Raw genomic sequence first — 26291 nt, 5'->3', positions numbered from 1 at the left:
CATCAACAGCCCCAACCTAGTCAAAAGCAACAAGGCTGACTTGCCATGTCTTGAGGAGGTGGGAATGTAAGCCAGTAGGAACTTCATTCGCTCAATATATTTAAAATTTCCCTTCTCATTAGGATGAATGAGCAGAAGGAGAATGTGTTGGCAACATTACCTTGCTCCAAGATAGCCACATTTGATAGGGAAGCTGAAGCCAGAGCTACAGGCAAATGTTGACACCAGTGTAAGGGCAGGACAAAATCCATTCAGCTGCTGGTAGCATCTGAATAACAGTGGCATAGGTGGATAAAATAACCCAGCATTCATGTTGAGTGAGAAGGGAGCGAACAAATTCTACAGAAGGCTTTTCTTTTTCTTTCTTTTTTTTTTGGGGGGGGGGGGGTCCAGTGGAGAGGCATGCCCTAAATTATTAATTATGATGATGTTTTTACCCAGGATAGGGCAAAACTAATGACCCAGGAGAGTCTGTAGAACTAGCTTCTTCCCCTCATTGTCCTTAACCAGCAAACTTGCCAAATCAAAATTCGGGAACATTTGGCGATTTTTTCCAATAACTTTGAAGGTCCTCTCTATAGAGAACCATTGAGCTAGCATAGTCCCCTGTCAAAGGCAGAATCCTTCTTTGCCAAATTCTACTAAAAATGGATCCTAGTGCTTGTTTGAAGGCATCTGCACATCAGTTCTGATTGTGTTGCTGGTAGTATGGAAATGTATTCCTTCACCCTTTCCGTATCAGTATGCTATGGATATCCATGGGATACATGCTACAGCTGGCTGCACCCTGATTGGCCCTATCCATGGGATATCCATGGGCTGGAAACAACCACAGGCACAAACTGTGTAGGAGGACGTTTCAAAGGAAAAATGCCCTCCTTGGTTTCATTGGAGGATCCTGGGTAAGGCTGATCCTTCGTCAGTTCCCTGGTAGAAACTTTACCAGCTTTCAGACCTCTATATGCAATGATAATGTTGGACCCAAACAAAAACGAACGCAGACAAAAATAAACTTGCAATGCTTGCCTATGATCTGACCTTTCCTTAAGGGTTGAACTACTCATTGCACAAGAGATCCATGACTGAATTGTCATTTTTATCTTAAAGTATTCATGGGGAATTTGATCATGGCAGTGGTGCTAGCATATGGTCATAGCCCTTCCCTGTATCTTTCCTCGACTTAGCAAACAGCATTTTTTTGAAGAGCTAGTATGTAGAATGGGGAAACAATGTAATACTGAGAAGATTAAACGTTGTCTCTGCTGCCCCCACTGCTCTGATCAAATCATGGATATCTCATTTAGCACTGAGATGGATTCTGACATTTGCTGTTTCATACACTGAATCAAGGCCTGCCATCAGCTTCACAGCCTGCCAAATTATTTATTTAGAAACCAGACCTGCTGTGCAGGCTCACAATTAAAACAAATACATTCAGGGCAATAATGCTGTGGACCCTGTTGTCCAGGTCCCTTCTCATGTTCAAATGCACTATGGACCATGATTGGCAGATGCTGTGGCTCCCCATCCAATGGGAGGTTGAGCTGTGGAAATAAATAAATCTTCTCTGTTGTTAATAGAAATGATCCATCACAGGAGGATCATCTCCTGAACAGGCCATCATGCATCTCGTGGTATGGGAAAGAGCACTCTTGATAATGGATTAAAGTATATCAGAGGAGGGTGATGATGGTTGTAATCTGTCAGCACAGTATATGTTCAACTGAAGATAAACAAGCTAACAAATTCACTGGACAAGTGTGGAGCCAGAGTGGATTTGATCGAATAATGGCAGCCATATTAAGTCAGCTTAGCATAGCTCACCACTTTAAATATTCTGCATATATCAGTCAGTTATTATGTAGATTAAATAAACTAGTTAAATCTACGCAATTGTTTTATGTCTTTACTAGCCACAAAGCCTGTTCCTAACAACGGGCTTTGAAAGGGACCTCCCCCTCACTAGGCCAGCCGTTGTCCCATGGCGTGGGAAGCGGTGGCCAGGCAGCATGGAAGCATGCTGGGGGGAGGGGGGGAGATCGCTTCCCTGGGGCCTGGCAAGCATACCAGGCACCTCAGCAAAGGAGCTGGGTGTGCTTGCAGGGCCGCGGGGAAGCAATTTCCCCCCCACCCCCCTGGCGGTGGGAATACTTCACCGCGGACCAGCAGACATACCTGGCGCCTCTGCAAGGTGCCGGGTGTGCTTGACTGGCAGTGGGGAAGCGCTCTCTTCCCCCTCCCCTCCAGCAGCTGGGCCTCTTACCTGGAGCCCTGCAAGGCCATGGAGCGGTGTAGAGTCACAGACGTGCCTGGCTCTAGCAACTGTGAGGCGAGGGGTGGGGGCTCGGTGAGGGAAGGTGGGAGCTGTAGGGGCAGGGCCAATCAGGGTACAGCTGGCTGCACCCTGATTGGCCCTATTCCAACTTGGACAGCTGGACCGTTCGTCCCCCGAGGCTGTTTCACAAATATATATAGGAACCAATGGATAAGGATTTGGGAAGGTACCTGGACATAACTAATCAAGTAAAAAGAAACCCCAAATCACACAAAAGAACAAAGCCAACAAAACAAGCCAGGCCAGTGGAATAACTTGGTTTATTTGTTAGTCAATTTATTACACTCTTTGACCAGCATAAACAATATAATAAAATGAAATAAATACGTAACAGTAAAAACGAGTAAATTTGTTTTAAAAAGCCAAGGCATAAAAGCCCATAAAACAAACAGAGTAACCTAAAAGGATATTAATAAAACAGGTGTAAAGCAAATTGAAATATTCAACCTTCTTATCAAAGAGCACCTTCATCCTGTGAGTTTTGCCTTGCTAAAAAATTAAGACTTATTTATTCCGGAATACTCTTGTCAGCCTCAGTAGGGCAATTATACATTCAATTATTTAAGGTCTGTGGCCATTTGTTCAGGCAACACCACTGATATTAACCATGAAAATGGATTATGTCTTGCAACCCAACATCTCTGTGATGGCAAACCTCAGTAATAATGAGGAGCAACCATATAATATAACTCTAATTAAAGACATCATGAGATGTTGCGGCAAATGTGTGTGGGGGGGTACTGTTGTAATTAAAATTGAATTTTCCTTTAATTTCAAAATCTGTTACAAACCATCCCTAAATGTCAATAATTTGCAGATAAATAAACCATGCTGAGGAGAGGAAGTTAATTAATTTAAATTGACGATGGGCTTCCAAGATTTAAATTCATCCCAGATGATATCACAATAAAAGCTGTAGAAAACACAGTAAAGCACATCTCTTAGTCAAGCTGTATATGGAAAATTCATACAAAGCCACAAACACTACTTTTATCTTCCAAATGTGTCCAAGATAAATATACAAAGAAAGTAATTAATCCAATTCCCTCGCAAGCAACTAAAGTTCATAGTACTGTGACTATAATCGAAAGATGTATTTGGGGTAAAGATGACTAGTAGTTATATATTTTATGCAAATAGAGACAGTAAATATAAATTCTAGCTATAATATATGATAAAGATTGTACTGTATCTATATGTTGGACTTCTGGTTCTATCCCACATTTTGGAAATCATTATTGAAACTGAATACTGTTACCATCCATTTGCTTTTTTCTCATGCGTGCCATTTTTTTCAGCATTCTTCTTCCAGCCAGGTTTGTTCCCTGTACTGGAACATGGCTGAGGAAAAATCTAAAGTGTAGTTAAGCAAGCCTCAGGAGGAAGCAAGATTTAGGTCCTCCTTATGGTTGGAATTAGGGATGTGCATGAACTGGCTGCTTTCTGAACTTACCATGCTGGTTGGGTTCATCAAAGGCCCTGGCCTTGATACACTTTAGAATGAACTAAAATAACAGTGATAGCCGTCTACACAAGAAGCATAAAACTATCCCAGTAACTGGAAAATAGGGAGGATGGGTTTGATTTTCAAAGCCAAAGGCCTGTACATACCAGGAGTGCTTCCCACTCCCCATGGCTTAGCTCACTCAGCATCTCTCCCAAGCACTTTTCTCCTCAGCCATGCTCTGATAGTGACAGAAGTATGTCAGCTGGGAGAAATGAGCATGGAGAGAGGGCCTGTGGAGAGGTAAATTGCAGTCACTTCTCACCTACATACTCCATTCCTTTTTGAAACTGAAAATATATTTATTTCTAAGTGACTGGAGCTGTTTTTGCTCTCAAGTTTGGCCTTGCCTGATTGCAACCAAGAAACAAACAACAGGCTTAGCATCTCCCTTATTTTATCAGCTGTGAATGAAGCTGAGAGGGGCATGTAAAAGTGAGTTCTGTATTTTAGTTTATTTTAAAATATTTAAGACTCCTTTCTTGCAATAGATCTTGAAAAGTGGAAATAGAAATCAGTACATTTCTGTGATACATGTTTTAAAATTCTGGTTTTGAATGTTAGACTCAGCTAATGTTTATGAAGAAATTCAGCTTTGTCTTCATTATGCCCAACGTCTGGTTGAAATTAGTACATGAAAGTCTGCATATTGCACCCATTGCCTCTTTAGATATTGAATGTGTCAAAACACAAGTTCAGCACATGGTGCCATAAACCAGACTATTACAATGGTTTTCTGTGGTTCATATAGCAGGTCATGGAAATATAATTCATTAACAAAAGGGCATGGCATTTCTGGATGCAGAAGACATTAATGTTTCATAATAATGCACTCTGTCAAACCATGATGTATAAATGTTGCTATTCTAAAGTTTGAGTGCATGTTTTCAAAGCTTGGCAGCACAAGTCATTTTTGATTAAAGCCTGAGCTAAGACAGTATAATTACAATGTTGTCCTAAAGAGAGATTTCCCCTTTTGAAGTGTGCATGCGCACAAAAGCTTATACTCAGAATAAAACTTTGTTCGTCTTAAAGTTGCCACTGGACTCAAACTTTGTTCTGCTCCCTTCTAAGTTAATTGAAGTCAGTGAACTTAAAAGGGTTTAATTCTGTTTAGAAGTGCTCTGTCTGTCTTGTACACAGTACTTCCTGGTTACAGTCAAGCTGGAAGGATCGTAAAAATTTCCCTCTTTTCCCTTTAACTGTGCAGTATTTTGATACATCTGTTTTTGATCAAATAAAAACCACGGATGCACATGAGCACAGATGAGAAGAAAGGATAAATTTTATGTAACAGACAATTTATGAAATAGCTGATTGGTAAGTCAGGACAAATTTTCTTGAATATATTGGTCTACACCTTACTGCTTGCATGCACTCAGAGGCTGTCTGTGTGATGATTGCTGAGTGTCCCAGTCATACATTTCAGCATAGATTCTTCCCATTGCATAATCTATAAAAACAGCTATACGCAGAACAAAATCCAGACTAAAGGAGCATATCCAAATGTTCTAAATTAATAATTTGTCTAAGCTTGTCTTCAGTGTCAAGATCCAATGGCTGAAATCCTAAGGACAGTTGCCTGGAAGTAAGTTCCAATGGATATATCCCCCGCAGGGCTTTACGCTCAGCGGGGGAGAATCTCCTGATCGTTCCTGGCCCTAGAGAAGCGCGCCTGGCCTCGACCAGGGCCAGGGCCTTTTCGGTCCTGGCCCCTACCTGGTGGAATGAGCTCCTGGGTGAGCTGCGGGCCCTGCAGGATTTACCAGCTTTCCACAGGGCCTGCAAGATGGAGCTCTTCCGCCAGGTTTTTGGTTGAGGCCGGGGTTAGCAAATGAGTGCCAGCATCCCCCCCCCCCCCAGACCTAGTAAGTTAGATCTCCTCCCCACCCTCCCTGCTGCTCTGATAGCAGGGGATAGGAATAATGAGAGCTTCCGCCATGTTGGGATTGTTTTTAAAGTCTTTTAATGGATATTTTAATGGGGATAAGACTATTGTGACCCGCCACGAGCCTACGGGGAGTGGCGGGAAATAAATCTAAATAATAATAATAATAATAATAATAATAATAATAATAATAATAATAATAATAATAATAATACGATGGGATGTACTTCTGAGTTTACCAGCTTATGTTTTTAGCTCTACTTAACAGAAGATTCTCAACCACAATCCCTTCTCACCCATGATCCAAATAAAAGGCTGAAATTGTTTCCCAATTAACACTTTGATGTCAGTAGTATGAATGTAAGTGCTATCAAGTTGCAACCAACTTGTGGCAACCATCGTGAGGGGCTTTCAGTGCAAGTGAAATGCAGAGCTGGTTTGTCATTGCCTTTTTCTGTAGTCTTCTTTGGTGGCCTCCAATCCAAGTATTGACTTTGTTAAGCTTCCAAGATTTGATGAGATCAGCCTATACTATACCATTCCACAACCTGCAGTTATTAGTATCGATATATAACAAGTGGTGACCCATGATACTCACGTGGGAAGGGAGAATCCCTCTCCCCATCATTGCTTATGAGCCTGGTGCTGCTCCCAGCCTCTACTGCCAGTCTTGCCATAAGTTCTTTTTCCCTCCTATCCATATTGACATCCTTGGGTCCACTGCAGCTCCCTCTCTTATCATCAACAACCCTGGCAACCCTGATGCAGATCCCAGTTTCAGCCTGCTGAAGTTCCCCCACCCCACCCCCACACACATACTACCATTGCCAATGCAGGGGTTGCTGTGGCTCCCTTCTCTCCACACTGATGCAACCTTAACCATGTGCTGCATGCCTCCCGGCTTCTGCTACCAGGCCTACAGTTGTCCCTCCCTGGCAACTCAGGCTCCCCCCATCACTCACAACTCTGGCAGGCCTAGCACAGCTCATAGATTTGTCCCACTGCATCTTCTTTCCCCTCATCACTACAGCCAATGTTGGGGCTGCAGTGGCACCCCCAAACATTGTCTGCATCCATCAATGGACCCACTATGTCTCCCAGCCTCTGCTCCTGGCTCGCTACAATTCCCCCCAGTGCCACTGCAACTATTGGGCATCCTCTATTCCTGTCACCACCACTGCCTGGAGGAGGTATGTGTGTTGTCTGCACATATGCAGAATATACTTTTATATTTTGGGGGGGATGGGGGAATTTAAACTCCCAATGTACTTTTTTTTTAAGTTTTCAGATTTTTCTGCAAACCTGGGAGGTCCCCAAAGTTTGCAGAAAAATCTGTTTAGTGTCAGTGTGTTCCCAATATATAGATTTTTATATTCACAGATGGGGGCTACACTTGAGAAACAGATACATAGATTAAAGGCTCAGGTGAAGCATTAATTATGTTGATATATCAGTGTCTCAGAATGGGGTATCAACTACCTCCATCCCATGCATTATGAAGATACTCCTTGTTGAACTGATGTATGGTGATGCTGTACATACTTTTGTAAACATACATGCATACACATTGACTATCCTTATCTCTCAAATAAAAACCATTTTTATAGATAAATGTATGAGGTTTGCACCAAAATAGGTTTGGACCACCATAAATCATACATGCATCCAAGATAGAGACTATTCCTCATGAGCTGATATATGCTTCTGATCTTTGTGTTTACATGTTTGCAGGATGATTGCCCTCCCCAGACATCCTATTAAAAATGTAATTGCAAAAAGGAAAGAGGGATGTCATAACACTATCCCAAATCATTTAAACCACATTTCATGAAATATTTTAATGTACGTCTCAAACCAAATACCCCTTTAAATGCAAAACATTCATAAACAGTTTACTGTTATCCCTTACCTGTAAAAACCACAATAATAAATGAGCAGTTGTGCAAGATCTTATGCAGCATCTAAAACTCTTCCCCCTGTATATTGTAGTGCCCCAAAATTGGCTGCACACTATCTTGTGAAACAGAAATGCAAGTGGGAATGCAGTAAGTCCAAGTGGCTGTCACTGTCATGTCCTTGTTTCTACTTGCTTGAGAGGTCTAACTGGGGAGAGGCTGGGTCTTAGTGGCAAAGCATCTGCTTGGCATGCAGAAGGTCCAAGGTTCCATCCCTGGCATCCCCAGTTAAAAGGATGAGGTATTAGGTGATGTCAAAATTTCTGCCTACAACCCTGGAGAGCCCCTGCCAGTTTCAGTAATTTATCATCATCATCATCATCATTATATTTATAGTTCACTGCTTCCGACCTGTGGGGACCTTTTTGGAGCAGTAGTCTGATTCAGTATAAGGAAGCTTCATGTGTTCATTATGTGCACAACTGAGTACCTAATCACAGAAATATATTATTTAAATAGGTTTTCATTGGGAAGAGTACACTGCTATGACTATGAGGTATATAAAAATTAGTGTGCTAGAAACTGGGACCAAAGCAAAAGAACTTCTAGACAGCAGAGCAGTAATAGGATTGGTTAACTTCCTCATAAATGTGAGGAAATTAATGGAAACCCGGGAAATTGTAACTAGCATATTAACCAGGCTGCTAGTCATCCTGAAAACTGCATCTAGCACTGTCACAAATGGTGTCTTTCCAGGCTTTATGAATCACAAATGAGAAATGGATGAATAACAATGCCAGGTGAAACTGAAGAATATAACCTTTGGCTATAAACATATCTTCTAGCTATCAGGCTCTACTGCTTTAGAAGAACAACAGTTCCTGTGTTATGTGCTAACCTCCCCCCACAACCTATTCTAATTTCAATCTGCATGTATAACTTCCACTCATAAATAGCTTCTTTTATATGCAACATCTGTGAGAAAGGCTACTTCCCAAGCTGGCCTCATGCCTGCCAAACAAAGCCCAGAGGAAATTCACCAGGCAGTTCTGAACACCATTGTGTGAGAGGTCAAGGTTTCAGGATGATCTTTGATCCGACAACCTTTGACTTCACAGCTGAACTTTCTGAATTGGATGGGCTAACAGGAACTAAATAGGAAATTGACCTAGTGAGACCCTAAACGGATGGCTCCATTTTAATAAATGACCTCACATAACTATTAATACCCTTGAAGGCTGTCCTGGAAAGTATTATCTTCAGAAGATTTAGGAAATGGTAAAATAGCCAGGAAGACAACATTTAACATCTTTGTTCAAATCCTTTTATAATAATTTTTATTGATAGTGTCAGGCAAGCAATGGGAATGAGGATCCAAATCAACAAATGTCAATGGAAAGACTATTGCAGATATGGCAGCAAAGATTCAACAGTTGCAGGAGAAACAGTTGTTGCTTATTCTAATAAGGAGAACAATGTTAGCTATTTTAGCTGTTTTTCTCATATGTTTTTGTTGCTACCTCAAGCACATCACTGAAGAGATAGCATATATATTTTCTAAATTAAATATATAAATACCCAAAAGGCTGTGCTTCATGTTCCATCTCGCATGAAGATTAATTTTCAAAAGAAACAGGGCCTTTTTTGTTACAGCCCCAATTTGCACAATGCTAGGGTTGCCAATCTCCAGATGGATCCTGGAAATCTCGAGAATTACAATTGGTCTTCAAACCACAGAGATCAGTTCATGGGAGAAAATGCCTGCTTTGGAGAGGAAAATCCATGCTATTGAACTTCACTGAGGTCCCTTTGCTACCCATCCCACACACTCCCAGGCTGCACTACCAAATCTTCAGGAATTTCCCAACCCAGAGTTGGCAACCCTATGTAATACTCTCTCTGTTTCTTGGATAAGGAACAACTCTCCAGGGCCTTCATAGAAAACTGACCCACATCATTCTGACCAGACTTTGAGCATAGGATCTTTGCTCAACACTTTGAGCATAGGATCTTTGATATGCAAAGCATGTGGCATACTGTTGCTAGGCTGGGTTTTGCAAGGGGAATAGTCGCCTGCAGAGACATTTTTTTTCCTGTGGGACTGTGTTTGATTCACCAGTGTTAGGATGTTAATCTCTGTGGTATTCTAAATGGACAACAACTGCCACTGAAGCAGAAAGGGTATTCCAGCACAGCAACTGGCATATTTCCTGTTTTGTTACTATGAACATAGCCTGACATTGATGTATAAGAGTTGTAGGGTATAATTACTAGAGTTACGGGTGTGTAAATAATAGTACTGTGATGTTTTATGTCACTTTCATGTCTCTGATCATTGTTAATGGTAGTGTGGCACTGCTTGCACATTAATGCATGCTAGCTATCTTACATTAGCACAAGTACAGTCAAACAACTTAGGTCTATGTGAGAGCCAAACTAGGCTTGTGATTTTCTAATGGAAGGGTTTGTTTAAAATCTAGCTGACTGCTTATATAATTCAAGAGGTGGCTTGGAACTTGCTCATTTTTTAGATAGCAAAGACAAAAAGAGGGCCTGAGCTGTGAAAATTGACACTGCCCTTCTAAAGTGGAGAGAGGGGTTGTCAACAGGAAGCAGGCACTCGCTATGTAAGCGGAGAATCAGTGTTTTGTCCCTGCTGTGTTGTACATGTATACAGTAAACTTCAACCTGGAGAGCACAAAAGAGATTAGAAAAACTTGTGCTTCTGGGATTTCCTGTTCTTTGGTTTTCTTTTTCTTTTCTCCTTTTTTGTGGCGTACAGGCTATTTTCCTCGTCTTAGTTTACAATAGAATCCTACAGCCTTACTGAGGTTAAGTATGAACACTCCTTTTTTTCCCTCAGCAGGTGTCTGTCTTGACTTGCGGTCCGCTATTGATGCTATGGAGACTTTTAACAGTAGGCATCCCAGGAATTTTCTTTTTGGAACAGACATGCTCTCTAACTATACTGTTTCAGCTGGTTCAGCTTTGGCTACAGCTACTGTTTCATATGGCCTGATTTATTAAGACCCTGGCATGGCAGCAGAATAAGCACCTGGCATTTATAAAGCAATGACTCACGACTTTTCCTGCTGTGATCTTTGCCTCATCTTCTGCCCTCGAGGCCTTCACACTGCTTCTTCTGAAATTCTTAGCCTCAAATGACCAAAGAAGTCACAATGCAGCTAGAGAATAAGTGTTGCCAATTTCAAGAGGGATGCAGGCATTACACAAATTTCTGTCATGAGAGGAAGGTCAAGTAGAGGTTTTTGAGCTGAGCAGGTTATTACGTCTCACAGCAGCAGCAGAATGACCTAGCAACAAGGGAGTTTATGACATGCATAACATTCCAGGTGCTTTGCTGGGACAGATATGAGCATAGCTGCAATTTGAGGGATCCATGGAGATGAATAAATCTTTCCAGCTTTAGAAGATGGAGGGGATATGAATAGATTTATCCCTTTCATGAGCCAGTTCCCTTATGAGAAAGAAGGGAACCACCAACTCAGCATGAGATGACAAAATCCTCAGAGGTTCTTTCTCAGAAAAGCCCAAGAGAACTTCAGAAGAAAATCAGCTTCTGTTTCATAGATTACACCAAAGCTTTTGACTGCACTTGTGACATATAGGTTAGATTCTACCTTTCCTAAGAGTGACCAAAAAAAGATGTTGGAATATTTGGGAGAGACAATTTGAAAACCCTTAGCAGAGCAGTTGGGAACTAGCAGTGAGAGAGTTGTGAGGGGAAAAGGCATCTGACTCAGTGAAGCTGAGGCTGTATGCTCTTGCAGACATTCCTCATACATGGGATAGTGCACTTCCAATGCACTTTAGAAGTAGATTTTCCTATTTTGCACAGGAAAACGCAGCTGCAAAAGGACATCAAAAGTGTATTATCCAACCTGTGTGGAATGTTTTCAAGAGCTTATAGCTGGCTGAAAAGAATCAATTTGTAACAATGGATCCCAGTTGCTAGAACAGGGAAGCAGATCAAAAGTTCAATTGAAAATGAAATATTGCAACATCTACCTTACTTTCTTCAGTATTTTCAAATCATAAAAAAGTTAACTGTTTATATCAATGGGCCTGAGTGGGGAAAAACTCCACACACATCAGCGAAGCTATTTATATGATTTAGGAAATGAATAAAACATAGCAATTTGTAAAAGGAACAGCAAATGAGCCCCTAGCCCTGATAACATATTGAAGTTAATAATTTTTTTTTGGGGGGGGGGGAGGCAGAATTCTGCAGTTTGGCCATTTTCTGGAGCCAGAGGAAGCACACATGTTACTCCTATTTTGTAGGCACTTCACCGGCTGCCCATGAGTTACCTGATTAAATTCAAGGTATTAACTATACATACAAAGCCCTTCACAGCCTTGGACACTCATATCGATGATATGTCCTCTCCCCCTATGTTGTGCTATGACCACTTTGCTCATTTGAGCAGGATCCAATTTGCAAGAGCAGGTGGCAATCTGTAAATGACCAAAATCAACAACTGCCCATACATGTGCCTTCTCTGTTGTGGCCCCACCTTTCAGAATACCTGCCTAATAAGGTCAGGAAGGCTCCCACTCTCCTAGCTTTCCACAGACTATGAGTTAAGTTGAGATGATGGGAGATGACATTCTAGACCTGTTAGGTCCCCAGATCTTGTTGGCATATACCCAAGAGATCTTAGGGAACTCAAATGTAAAATAACTAGCTTAAAAGCCCTTTTTTTTTTTAAAAAAAAAGGGCTTTGAAGGGGGAGAAGGGGAATGGGGAAAGGAAGGAGAAGGGGGACCCCCCCCCCAGCAGCCTACCTTCTCATCAAATTGCAGACTTCTGCAGCTGGAGAGCTGCTTTGGTGAAGAGCAGCCCCTTGGTGAGAGGGGCAGTGGAGAGCCTCCTGGCCACTGGGTGCGCCAGTGGAGAGCTGCCCCTGGGTCCGGGAAGGTCTCTCGCCACATTGCAGATGCGGTGAAAGGCCTTCCCGGACCCAGGGGCAGTGGAGAGGGCTCTCCCCACTGTGCGTGCCAGCAGAGAGAAGCCCCTGGGTCTGGGAAGGCTTCTTGCCACATCTGTGATGCAGTGAAAGGCCTTCCCAGACCCAAAGGCAGTGGAGAGGTCTCTCCTGGTGGGTGCGCCAGCAGGGAGCTGCCCTGGCTCTGGAAAGGCCTTTTGCCACATCTGCGATGCAGTTAAAGGCCTTCCAGGACCCAAGGGCAGTGTGGGTGGGACCTGTTCGGGGTGGGCCAATCAGGGTGAAGCCATGATTGGCCTTATTCAATCTTGGACAGCCGGACTCGCTCCACCCCAGGGGCAGTTTCATAAATATAAAGAGGAACCATGGATAAGGATGGGTGTATTAACCCATATCTGTGGCCTGTTACTAAGTTCAGTCTCTGTACCAGAAGACTGGAAAATATTAAATGTTACATCAATTTTTGAGTCAGTCAGTGTTTATTTGGTCAATTGACCCATATAAAAGATACATCTGCAGAAACGGCAACAATCAATGATAAAAGTAAATAAATATGATGCTACATAAAAATATTAAGGTAAAACAATGTTAAAAACAATATATTGTCGAAATCAAATGTAATGATATTGTGGGTAGGGGGGGAAAAGGGTTATAACATATAGAGAAGAAGGGGGAAGAAACCTCAAAGATGTTAACTACAGGGACAAGGAATTAATGCGACTTCTTGAACAATCCATGAGCCAAGTGATAAGATGGCACTTACCTATCCATTACTATTGTTCAGACATTCTTTTTGATCTTATTCTAGTAGAGATGTAAATAAATTTTGCTACCATGTTGGAAATAAGTGAGTCTTTATCCCTTAGCAAAAATTTAACTAGAGTATCACTATTATGAAAGGACAAAGGTGAATGTCTGGTGTAATGGGATAGTAAAGGTAGGATTAAATATTTTTGGATGCCTTCATAAAATGGACAATATAATACAACTAGATTTAAAGCCCGTTGTACGTTTAAAGACAACGGGCGCTAGAAAGTGTAGATTTGAGAGTGCTGTTGGTGGCTGGGTGTTTGTGCAAGTGGTATTGTAGGTGTTTGGGCAGAGTGGATGGGAGAGGTGCAGGGAAGTGGAGATACAGTTGCTGGGAATGTGCAGTAGTGTTTTGTAAAGGAGGGATTAAACTGGTGGTGTTGAAAGGTTGTGTATTGTCTGGAGGCTGGGTAGAAGCTGGAGAGGCTGGGAGGCAGGCATGCAGCTGTGGGGGGGATAGAGAAAGGGGCAGGATGAGGCATTGTGCTTGTGGTGAGAAGGGGGAAGGTGTGCATAAAGGAGGGAAGTTTGGTGCGGTTGGGGAAAACGATGGCAGGAGGTATGGAGGGGTTCAAGGGTAAAGGGTAGTTGGGTTAGGAAGCATGGTTTGGGACAGGGCAGGGAAGGATTGTCAAGTGATGGGGATAGGTGGGGATCCGAACTCACCAAGGGTGCAGTCTTGAGGGAGCGCCAACCGCAGTGGAGTGGGTTGTGGCAACAAAGCAGAAGGAGGTGTGAAGCAGGAGTGCAGGCGAGTCAATCTGCAGAAGGGGGAAAAGCAGGAGTAGTGTGACTTGTGTAGCGTGGCAGTGTATGGGTGAGTGTTCTCATGGGGTTTGGTAGGTACCGGTTAATAGGAGAGGGTTGGAGGAGGGGAGGGGAATGGGAGTGATTTGCAAGGGGTAGGGCAAACGGAAGACACCAGGTCAGGTGAGCAGTCCCAGGAGTTAGGTGAAGATGCAGAGCGTGTTGGCGATGGTGGCCTGTCAGGCGGACAGCATAGGGTCTGTGAAAGGAGAAGGCAGAATGTAAGGATGGGTGAAAGGGAGAGATGTAAATGGGGAGGTGGGCTGGGATGTGATAGGAGGAGGTCTGCGGCACAGAGAGATGTAAGCGAGGCTATATCACTGTATGCTCCGCACATATATTAGATTTTAGAGGAAAAGGGTAATGTGATATAGCCATCTGTGTCAGTGTTGTTGAGGAGTGATGCTTCTGTGTCACTGTATGTGATGGCAACCATAGTATGTGATATGGAGAGGTATCTGCAAACCAGAGGAAGCAGATGCCGTGTCATGGGCAGCAATGCAAGGACAGGTGTGCATGATCCACAGGCTGTATGTTATGTGAAAGTCTCACAAATGTTCTTGTAACCAACGTAGAGAAGTAGTAGGTCAAAAGAGACCTGTAAGATGGGTCAGGCATCATGGCATAGCTGGTGGGGTGGGGGGTTTGTCTTGGGGCAGGATATTGTAGCAGATGAAGTGTGGCATTGTGTATGAAGGCCATTGTCAGGCCAGGGGTCTTGGGAGAGGCATAGAATCATAGTATCATAGAATCATAGAGTTGGAAGGGGCCATTCAGGCCATCTAGTCCAACCCCCTGCTTTACGCAGGATCAGCGCTAAGCATCCTAAAGCATCATGTAGAGTGCTGTTCTGGTCAGAGTAGGAGCACAGGTGTTTGTGATGTGTAAGACAGGTGTAAGTACTCACAGGAGTTGCAAGCAGGAATGCGGCTTCTGGTGGCAGCAGAGGGATCAGTGCTGGGGAGAGTAAAGGGGGGGTTGGCCATGGTTGTTGGGGCCTGTCCATCCATCCGCCTGTCCATCCTTCCTCCCTTCCCTGTACCCTCCCTCCCCCCCTGGACTCCTCCTTTCCCCCACTCCTGTCTTTCATGTCCTCTGTCTCAGACTGTTCCTGCCTGTGGCGAGCTCAGTCTGCACATTGCATGGACTCTCTGTCTGTGTGTCGTTGGCGCTAACACCCACCAACCCATCCACCCCAATAGTACCTCACTCCATACCCACCATCCAGCTGTCTTCCGATGGTGTCGGTGTCTGTCTGTCCAGGGGCATTTTCGCCATCCTGTTCTCTGCTCCACTCCCCCCATGTTCCTCCTTCCTTCCTTGCCTCCTTGCTCCCTTTGCCTGGACTCCTAACCCCCCCCCCACCTGTCTTATGTGTTCTCTGTTTCCTGTCTGTCTGTTCCCACCTGTGGCCACCTCAGTCTGCCCATTCCATGGGCTCTCTGTCTGTTATGTTCCTTCTTCTTTCCCTCCCTCCTTCCTGACTTCACCCCACACACACACACATACACCTCCTTCCTCTTGTCCCTCGATATCTGTGTGCCTTCTGTGTCAATCGGTGTCTCTCTCTCTGTGTATTCCTCCACCTCCTGCCCTGTGGCCTCGGGAGTCTGAGCCCCACCCCCAATCTGAGCAGCCCTCCAAGGAGCCCTTCCAGCCCTCTGTCTTCCAGGCCGCTGTTTCTATGTGTCCCCCGTCCTTTCTTGTTTGCCTGCCTGTCTATGTGCGTTCTGTGTAATGCTGGGTCTCTCTCTCTCTCTCTCTGTCTCTCTCTCTGTCTATCCCTGCACCTTTTGCCCTGTGGCCTCGGGAGTCTCAGTCCTGGCCAGGATCTGAGCAGCCCTCCAAGGAGCCCTTCCAGCCCTCTGTCTTCCAGGCCGCTGTTTCTATGTGTCTGCCATCGTTCCTCCCGTGGCCCCCCTCCCCTTCTTGTTTGCTTTGCTGTCCCGGGATCACAAGCTTGTCTGTCTGTCTTCCAGCCCACTGCTTCTGTGTGTCTGCCAGAGCTGGCTATCTCGGCAGGCAGCCAGGCTTGACTGGCCCTTCTCCCTGACTGTCTCCCATGCAGCCCTGAGCAGCAGAGAGGGCAGACACCCGACCATCTCAAAATGCAGAAAGGGGCCGGAGGCGCCAATTGGGAGCCTACGGCTCCTGATTGGCTCCTCCGCTGTCAGTCCAGGGCCAAGGGGCCAATTGGGAGCCTGGCGGCTCCCGATTGGCCCCTCTAGAGTTTTTATCACGGACTGGCCCCGCCTTTTCTCCGCCCACACAGCCCTTAGGGCTTTATTCTTACCGCTCTGCGGAGCGGTTTAAAGATATGTGAAATTGTCTCGGGTCTGGTAGTATCATAGGGGCATAAACATAGCTCCAGCGGATGATTGAGAAACCTGCCCTTGAGGGAAGCTGAGGGGAATGAGTTAAAACTTGCATTTGAGAAGGCCCATCAGTATTTTATTATGGAGATGTTTGTGAGATATGAAGCTGGAGTATTTCCTGGCCATCCTTTCAGAGTGCTATACATTCTAGGAAGAATTGTGAATTCTTCCTGAGAATCTATATCAAAAAGACATTGCCGTACGACAGCTTTGGCTGTTTTAAGGCCAAATTCTATTAAATGGATTGGATCAAGGCCCAGAATTTGGTTTTTTTCCAATGATTTTACTATTCCATGGGAATTGCGAGAAGACTGCTAAGAATTTCAGGATTAGTCCCTCTGGGTGGAGATAAATTTTTAACCAGGAATTGATTGTTGTCAGCCAAGCACAGGTTTCTACTTTCAGAAGGCCAGATTCTTGACGTAATACAACATTTGGAGTGTAGTTAGGTGTTTTATAAAGATTTCTCAGGAATTTTGATTGCACTCTTTCAAGCAGCACATAGCTCCTGTAAAGACCTAATTGGGTACCATACAGGATTTGTGCTAATACCTTTGCAGAATATAGCTTCAGAGCTGCTGGGATAAATTTACCACCTTTGGTATGAAAGAATCTAAAAATGGCTAGAGTACTTTTTTTTTGCATGTGACCGAATGTATATGGGCATAATGGCCACCGTTATATTGGAAGCTGACTCCTAGATATCTAAAACACTTAACCTGATCAATTATGTGCTTGTCAATATACCAGCAATGTTTCTGAAACCTGTTGTTACAGTGAATTATTTTCGTTTTCTCATAGTTAATATTAAGATGTTCTTCTTTGCACTGTTGGCTCAAAATAAGCAGAGCGCGTTTCAGGCCAATTTGGTCTGTGAAAGGATCACAGAATTATCCGCATACATAAGAATTGGTATTTTCTTATCATCCAGCTTAGGGCCGTGGATATCAGAGTTCTGAAAGCATTTGATTAAGGAGTCAACATAGAAGTTAAATAAAAAGGGGGCTAGAATACAGCCCTGTCTCACGCCTTTCTGAAAGTTCACTGGTTTTGTTAGGTTACCCTCGTTACTAAATCTCACTTGCGGTTTGTTACATGACCATCAAATGAAGAAGCCTTTTATCAATGGAGGAATTGGCCAGCTTGGCCCACAATTGGTTTCTTGGGATGATATCAAAAGCAGCCTTGAGATCAATGAAGGCTCCATATAAGGAGCCCTTAGCTGTTGTAACATGTTTGTGGATTAAGTATTGCAAGATAAGGCAGTGATCCATGATTGATCTCCCTGGTCTGAAGCCAGCTTGTTCATCTTCTAAGATTTTTTCTTGTTCTCTCCACTTGCATAGTTTAAGGCATAGGTGTTTAGAGTACAGTTTAGGGATCAAATTTAATAGACTGCTTGGTCTGTAGTTAGATGGTTCAGATCTGAGGCCTTTCTTGAAGATAGATATAATTATGGCAAGCCCCCAATCATATGGGATTTGTGCAGTTTTATCTATGTATGTAAAGAGTGATGCCAAAATAGGGGCCCACCATTCAGTATTAGATTTTAATAGGTCAGGGGAGATAAAGTCATTGCCAGGAGCCTACCACGTTTAAATTATGTATCAGTTGTTTGTTTTCAGAGATGGTGACCTGTGGCCATTGAGGAATTATGTCTAAAGATTAAGGTGTGAACACTTCAGATGGAGAATCATTATACAGAGCAGAGAAAAATTGTGTCCACTTAGTTGCACTAATTGTATTGGACGCAAGAAAGGGATCTAGATTTGAATGTGAGGACGTCAGTCTCCAGAATTCTGCAGTGTTATCAGATTTGGCAGCTTCAATGATGATCCTCCAATTCTCCATCATCTTCTCCCTCTTTTTTTAATAATTATTTTAAAGGATCTTTTATTTTCCAATACTTATTTTTAGCTGAGGAGATGGATTGAGTTTGAATTAAGTTGTCTTAATAATGGGTCCAGAGGGGAACCATAACATTACAGACCAGTCAAAGGCATCTGTCCCAGCTGCATATAAGATGGTGCTTCTTGAATAACTACATGGTAAAACTAGAACAAAATAAATGCTTTGAATTTGCAAATTTTGAAGTGTTCTGACTATATACTTGAATTGGTATTATCAAATGCATTAGACAAGGCTTTCTCTACCAGGGTTTCATAAAACCCTGGGGTTTCTTGACAGTCCTGGAAGGGTTTCCTGAGTTAGTGTTTATTTTAAAAATTTGTTAAACATTTATCAGGTATGGTTGTATCACCTGATAAATGTGACTCTGGTACCTGTGACCCTGATAAATAGGACACCTTATAAATATGACCCCTCCTCCCAAAATGGCCAGGAGCAGCTGGTGCACACGGCCAGTGGCAGTAGATGCGGCAGCAGACATGGCAGCGGTGCCAGCGGTGGCGGTGCCCGCTAAAAGCACAGGTCACACGCCGGACCATGCAGTGACAAGCGGACATTGCTGGGAGGGGTGCGAGTGCCAGTGGCACCACCACCAGCCAGCAGCGCCAGACACGCCACAGCCCACCATGACAGGTCGCCCACTGGCCCATGCACCCAGGAGCAGCTGGCAGAGGAACCTCTGGGAGCGGCGTCGCCACTGCCGCCAGCTGTGCCTCCTGCCGGTACGGTGGATGCGGCGGCCACAGAACATCGCTCTCATCGCCTGTGTCCCAGCCTCCAGCTTGCCCACCGTTATCTGCTGCCTCGCACACACCAACTTAGGTAGGCGGCGGCACGGGGGGGGGGAGGAGGTGGCGGCGGCTCACAGACTGGCCCATAGCCAGTCTCGGGTGCGGGGATGGGGCCCAGGAAGCTGGAGAGGTGCCCTGCCCAACTCACGAGCCCGACTAGCGCCTGCTGTATTTACAGTACAGCGGGCTTAGTTTCTAGTCAAAGAAATAATATCTGATTTGCATATAAACCAAAACAAGAAATCTGAGGAGCTTTTTCTTGTATTCTAAGAAATGTTCTACCTGAGGAACACCCATTCTTTTATGAAATATGTTACTTTTATGTTCAGAGTCTTATGTCTTACTAATATACAATTTTTCCACATGCACATGATAATCCATCAACCACATGCTCACTACTGCAAATGAATTCTAGATCAGTGGTCCGCAACCTTTTTCAGGCTGCAGAACGTTGGGGGGGAGGGCGATCTGGGCACCGCACATGCGTGACAGCACATGCGCAAACGCACATGTGTGGCAGGTCGCAGGGGAGGTTGAAAATCCCCTGCGAATTTCGCAGGGGAGGACGAAATTGCCGTGCATGGTGCAAATGCGCATGTGCAGACATGCTGCGCATGCATGTTTGTGCTGCGACCGCGCTTCCCTCTCCCCCCTCCCGCAAAAAGAAGCTTGCCTTGCTGCAAGTTTTTGAGAGGCCTGTGGTGGTAGGGAGTATTCTTTTAATAAACTTGCCTCTTGTTTCATCATAGAGCGGGCAGTCCATTACATAGTGTGTGAGGTCCTCAATCACTCCCCTATCACATTTGCAGATACATTCAGATAGGGGGAGATGGGAGAACTGAACACTACGCATTGCTATGGGTAAGGGTTGGAACCTTAAATGAGTAAATGCCATCCTGAGTGTTAAGGATGGCAAACTCTCCAGATATGAAGATCTGCAGTGAATTCTCTTGAAATGTTTAAAAAGAGGGACAGCTCTGGACCGAGCAATTATATTACCATCTAGAACTGCATCCATTTGATAGAACCATTTCCGGAGCTCCTTTACTGAGCTTCCAGGCCTGATTAGATCGTCTGGGATAGAGTAGTGTAAGATAATACTATTCATGTACTCTAGATGGATTCTATCAGTAATGGAGCTCTAGGTTTTGACTGCTGATGACTTCAGAATTCTTTCGTGTACATTTCATGGTGATTAGTTTAACCTGTGCTTTTATGGATGGTAGTCCCAGTTCAGCCCTCATAAGAGCCACTGGAGATCCTTTAGGAAGAGCTAAAATCCTTCTCATAAAGAGGTTCTGAATTTTTTCTAGGTTGTTACTCACTTGCTCATTCCAGCCCCAAATCTCTGCACTATATAGTATGGAAGATATTACTTTGCTGCCAAATAGTTTAATAGCGGGGTCAACCAAGCAGCCTCCTTTTTAGAAAACAAATTTGACAATAGCCCCCATACTTCTCAGGGTAGCCACTCTCAAACCTTCCATGTTAATGTTTCGCTAAACGTTACACCCAGGTATTTGTAGGAGCTGCACTGTTTTATCCGTGTACCCAGGATACTCCAGGAAAAATTTGGGGGGCGTTTCCTGAAGACCATCACCTTGGTTTTAAGATAATTTATGGACAGGCCCTGATCTTTGCAGTATAAGCCTAGGTTGTCCAAAAGTCTTTTTAGCCCTATTCTAGTCAGTGATATCAGCACCATATCATCAGCATACAGGAGGATGGAAATCTTGGTCTGACAGATACTGGGTGCCATAAAGTGGGAGCCCTCCATCTTTCCTACCACATCATTAATATAGAGGTTGAACAGCAGAGGGGCCATCACACATCCCTGTTTTACTCCGTTATTAACAGGGATCTCCTCAGTTAGAGCGCCTGAATTCCCTACCTTGATCTTAACCATGGTGTTTTGGTGGAGTTGTCTCATTAGATACATTAAACGTGGATCCAGCTGGAGATTCAGGAGTTTCTGCCAAAGTATGTTCCTATCCAATGAATCAAAGGCTGCAGCAAGGTCAACAAAGGCCACAAATAGTCCCTTTGTTGGACCCTTCATAGCAGTAGCAGCCAAGTGATAGAGTGTTTGACAATGTTCGATTGTGGAATGCCCCTTCTTAAAACCCAACTGTTGTGAGCTCAAGATATTGTTGTCTTCCACTGAGTTCTCCAATTTCTTCCTCAGAAAGCTGCCATATAATTTAGAAGCTACAGGCAGCAAACTAATTGGTCGATAGTTCTGCGGATCAGACCTATCACTGTTCTAGATGACCCATGAGGTCCCTTCCAACTCTATTATTCTACGATTCTATGATTCTAAGCATTTGCTTGGTAGTCCCTGGCCCCAAAGAAGTGTATCTGGCCTCAACCAGGGCCAGGACTTGGCCCTGACAGAGCTGGTTCAGTTCCACAGGGCCTGCAACATGGAGCTTCTCTGCCAAGCTTTTGGTTGGTGCCAGTAACCTCCACAAAAAGCATCCCATCAAAACATCAACATAAAGTAGATCTGATGTGACCCATGCTAAAATAATAATATAATGGTTGTTGTTGCTGAATACAAAGCTAGTTTTAAGTGATTTTAAAATGTTTTAATCATTTTAACCTGTTATTACTGTTATTAAATGTGATGTTGTACATTGCCCTGAACTGGCTTGCCAGGAGGGCAGTATATAAATCAAACACATAAATAAAAAATAATATTGTTTATTGTCAACAGGATTAGTGAAATATTTCATGGATTTTGTATTTTTGTTATATGTTGATGTTGGTTTGGTTTCCTAAATATCAGCAAATAATTATGATTGCACTGTACCCATTCCCTGAAATTGCCTTGTGTTTTATCAGTTTTTAAAATGATGTATCAAATATGTCATATTTTTAATGATTTCATTAGATTCCCTGGTAAAGCTGCATGTTCTATTTCCCTCTGCACTAGTTTTCATCTTCAGTTTGCCGTGGTTCCCAGAAATCCTCCCTTCCCTTAGCAGATCCCAACTAGACTGTTTCCGAGGGCTCACTCTTTGTCTGGCTGAGTGGAGCAGGATGGCACATGGGTATCAGGACTTGGACAGACCCTGAAATAAGGTGCCAGGACTGAGTGCCAGCAAGTCACAGGCACAGGAAAAGCCCTGACCATTCCATATATAATATGAATTTTCTAAAATGTTTTAACTGAAATCTTAAAAGCTGCACTGCTACTCATGTCCATTAGGTGGCAAACTATACTCAGACTCAAATGGCAGTAATTCAGTTAATTGTAATGATTAATATCAAAATTGGTGCTTTTGACGTACAGGGGGAAATTATCCAATTTTATTTGAAGAAGACTATTGCAGTCTGAAATCTTAATTTTAAATCAAATCCTGTCTGAGCATCCATTTGTCATACAGGTGTTTCATTTTATACAATGCAGAATGTGAATAAATCTAGATTTCTTATTCTAGGCTGAACCTATATGGCCCCTTCCGACTCTATGATTCTATACATTGTGGGCCTGTTGAATGTTGCAGGCTAACACACATATCAAACTTCAAGGATAATTTTTGTTACAGAAATGTTATTTTGGAAAAGGATAATTTCATCAACAATGTTCCTATGATGCACCCATCTACTTTCCTTCCTCAGAAGAAAATTTTTCCAACGTTTTTCTTTCCCTTTCTGACTGAACTCTCCTAGGTATCTGTTTTCTTCTTTACTGAAGAACTCTGGTTGTCCCAACCTGTCACAGCATGATATTTTGGCTACCAGCTTAGCCAAGTTAAAGGTGGTGAGAGTCCCCTTTAACTGAAACAACTGGCATCTGAGGTGTTTTGAAATTCCAAATTAACAAAATTAACAAAATATTTTACTCAACATAAAGAGGGAAGGTCAGATGAAATCAGGGTAAAATTTCAGAGGTAACTCAATATAAAACTCTGATGTAAATCCGTATATGCACTGACTTTAGTTAATATCTCTCCTTGTCAAACCCTGCCCTCCCCAAACTCCATCCTAAAACCTCCAGGAATTTCCCAACAGGAAGCTGGTAACTCTCATTGTAAATCATTATATTTTTCAGTGTCATGTTTCTATAGCACTGAAAAACAGGATGTGTGTAGTAAATATTGTTTCTAAAATAAAGTAGTTCTGAGTTGGTTTGGAAACACTGAAAGCACAAAGTTCCTTTGTATCAACCACAGCTTCTGAGGGGTTGTCTTAATAACCTCCATAATCTTATGATTTCTCAGCAAGGGTTTTGTGAGACCCTAAGGTTTCTTATTGCAATGTATGGCTGCGAAAGTTGGACCATAAGGAAGGCCGAGCGTCAAAGAATTGAGGCTTTTGAACTCTGGTGCTGGAGAAGACTCTTGCGAGTCCCTTGGACTGCAAGGCGAACAAACCGGTCAGTCCTAGAGGAGATCAACCCTGACTGCTCTTTAGAAGGCCAGATCCTGAAGATAAAACTCAAATACTTTGGCCACCTCATGAGAAGGAAGGACTCCCTGGAGAAGAGCCTAATGCTGGGAGCGATCGAGGGCAAAAGAAGAAGGGGACGACAGAGAATGAGGTGGCTGGATGGAGTCACTGAAGCAGTAGGTGCAAACTTAAATGGACTTCGGGGAATGGTAGAGGACAGGAAGGCCTGGAGGATCATTGTCCATGGGGTCGCGATGGGTCGGACACGACTTCGCACATAACAACAACAAAGGTTTCTTAATGGCCCTGGAAGGGTTTTCTGAATGGGAGTTAATTCATTTTTAATATATTTTTAAAATTGTTAAAACATTTATCGGGTGATATTACCATATATGGTTGTGTTGACCTGCCCCCACCCATGGCCAATGATGGGCCTGAAGGGGATGGGAAGTGGAGGGGAAGCTATGATCTTTGAAGTTGCCAGCACTGTGTATGTGTTTGCAGGAATACTGGATTAATTGAAATAGTATTGATTGAAGAAGCACGCAAGTGCTAGTGTCCCACAATGAGGTCTGTTATTATAAGTGCTGATCCAGGGTTCCTGGCACCATGAGATACAGTTCAGAGGGCCTGGTTGTCACTGGTTATAATGCAGGGTCTCCTTAGTACTGCATAGTACTCCCTAAGGGGCATAGGTAAAGAGGCGATTTGACCTCTAAAATGGCCTTGACAACTAGAGATTATACTTGTGGTCACCATAATATCTAATTTGACTCACAGTCTTATTACCCTGCTATGTCTCTTAACCTAGACACTACATGCTTCTGTCTCACAATGGCAAGTCAAAGTATTAGACAACTAGATGCACGTGTGGTAATAATAATGATGTATAAGACAGAAAGAAACCTGAATGTATAATGTAAAGATAAATCTTTATTAAAGATCTCTACTAAACCGTGTCTGTTTTATACATTATAATATTACAGTAATTTGTCATGACTGTAGAAAACTGGAATAAGCAGAAAAATGCTTCTTTGGGCTCCAGATCTGCACAGCAGACAATAGAAAGTATTGATGTATATAGCATGAGTGCACTGTCAGCTGGATTTCACTGTGTCAGAGGTGTCTCTGTATATTTTAGAGATCAAGTTTTCTGTTTAGATGTGTGAAGAGATGCACTTTTTTTTTGGACATTTGAAAAGAACAAAACCTTTACTTTGAGTGTTAAAAGTTTTTTCAGTTGATTTCCGGACTTACCTTAGCTCACTTTCACTTATTTATTATTTGACTTATATATTGCCCCACTTTGCAAGCAGGCTCAGGGTGGTTCACAACTATGGATTAAAACAATTCATAAACAATTATTACAACATCATAAAAACTAGAAGAAGAAGAAGAAGAAGAAGAAGAAGAAGAAGAAGAAGAAGAAGAAGAAGAAGAAGAAGAAGAGTTGGTTCTTATATGCCACTTTTCCCTATCCGAAGGAGGCTCAAAGCAGCTTACAGTCGCCTTCCCATTCCTCTCCCCACAACAGACACCCTGTGGGGTGGATGAGGCTGAGAGAGCCCTGATATCACTGCCCGGTCAGAACAGTTTTATCAGTGCCGTGGAGAGCCCAAGGTCACCCAGCTGGCTGCATGTGGGGGAGCGCAGAATCGAACCTGGCATGCCAGATTAGAAGTCCGCACTCCTAACCACTACACCAAACTGGCAAACAATGCATATTAATGCTATTATGTCTAGCCAATGGGATGGTCAGGCTCTCCCACTTCCCTCATCCTCAAGAAGAGAACAGAGATTGGGAGGATTTTAGATTAGGAGTGCTCGAACAATAATCACCAGGAAAAGCTTCTCTGACCCAAACTAACTTTGTCAGGGGAAAAGAGAGATGGGAGCAAGGAGTAAACTCTGTTTGGAGACAGTCATTACCGTGTGCTGGTCTAGACAGCCAGAGGAAGTTGCAAATTAATGGAAACTCTGTAAAGATCTCTAACATTCTAAGCTAAGGGGCTTGTCCTGTATTTTAACATATGATAGGGCATGAATTGAGAGAAGGACAGAGAAATTGTATTTTACCCAGTTCTTTTAAGTTCCTTGCTCAATCTGGTGATGTGCTAAAAGTATGCTTGTGAACATTTTCTTTTTAATAAATACTTTATAACTTTTGATGCTGCTAGTGGTTCTCTGTACCACATGGACTTCCAACATTTTGGACATGCTATTTTAAAAGGGGCATTGGGGCAAGGCAGGCAGTTGGCAAGCAGCTATTCCTTCAGGGATTCACAAGGCAGTAACAGTCCTTGTGGTGACCAGGCACTGGACACAACGGCAGGGAAGCTGTTGGAAGGGAAGCTGGGTGTCTTGACCCTTTCAGTTTACAAAGATCAGGCAGTAGATGTGGTTCCCTGAAAGAGAAATAAAAGCCTCTCCATGTGTTCGGCAGGGTGTAACAGGGCCTGCAGGACTGAGTGGGCCCATTCCACCACAAGTTGTATAATTGTAGTAACATGAAAACTTTCCTCAGGAAAAAGGTGAATCATTAACTGTCAAACTGTCAAAGAAAAGAGGTCTCATTGTACCTGTGAAAAGGTATTTCAGAACCAAAGTTATGTA

At 43.3% G+C, this 26291-nt stretch overlaps 1 long non-coding RNA gene across 4 annotated transcripts in view; it reads right to left on the bottom strand.

Annotated features, from left to right (window-relative positions):
• Positions 1-10899, bottom strand: part of LOC143839857 (uncharacterized) — a 32258-nt gene extending 21359 nt beyond the window's left edge. For 3 of the 4 annotated variants that reach the window (XR_013231913.1, XR_013231911.1, XR_013231910.1), the window contains exon 1: positions 10704-10899. This is a non-coding gene — a long non-coding RNA (uncharacterized LOC143839857). Of the gene's footprint in view, positions 1-10677 lie in introns of all 4 variants that reach the window. The other variant, XR_013231912.1, reaches the window with a different exon arrangement.
• Positions 10900-26291: the final 15392 nt, after the last annotated feature.

This window comes from Paroedura picta, chromosome 6 (genome assembly GCF_049243985.1).
Source record: "Paroedura picta isolate Pp20150507F chromosome 6, Ppicta_v3.0, whole genome shotgun sequence".
Taxonomy (NCBI): Eukaryota; Metazoa; Chordata; class Lepidosauria; order Squamata; family Gekkonidae; genus Paroedura; species Paroedura picta.
This window is presented reverse-complemented; position numbering and strand designations above follow the sequence as displayed.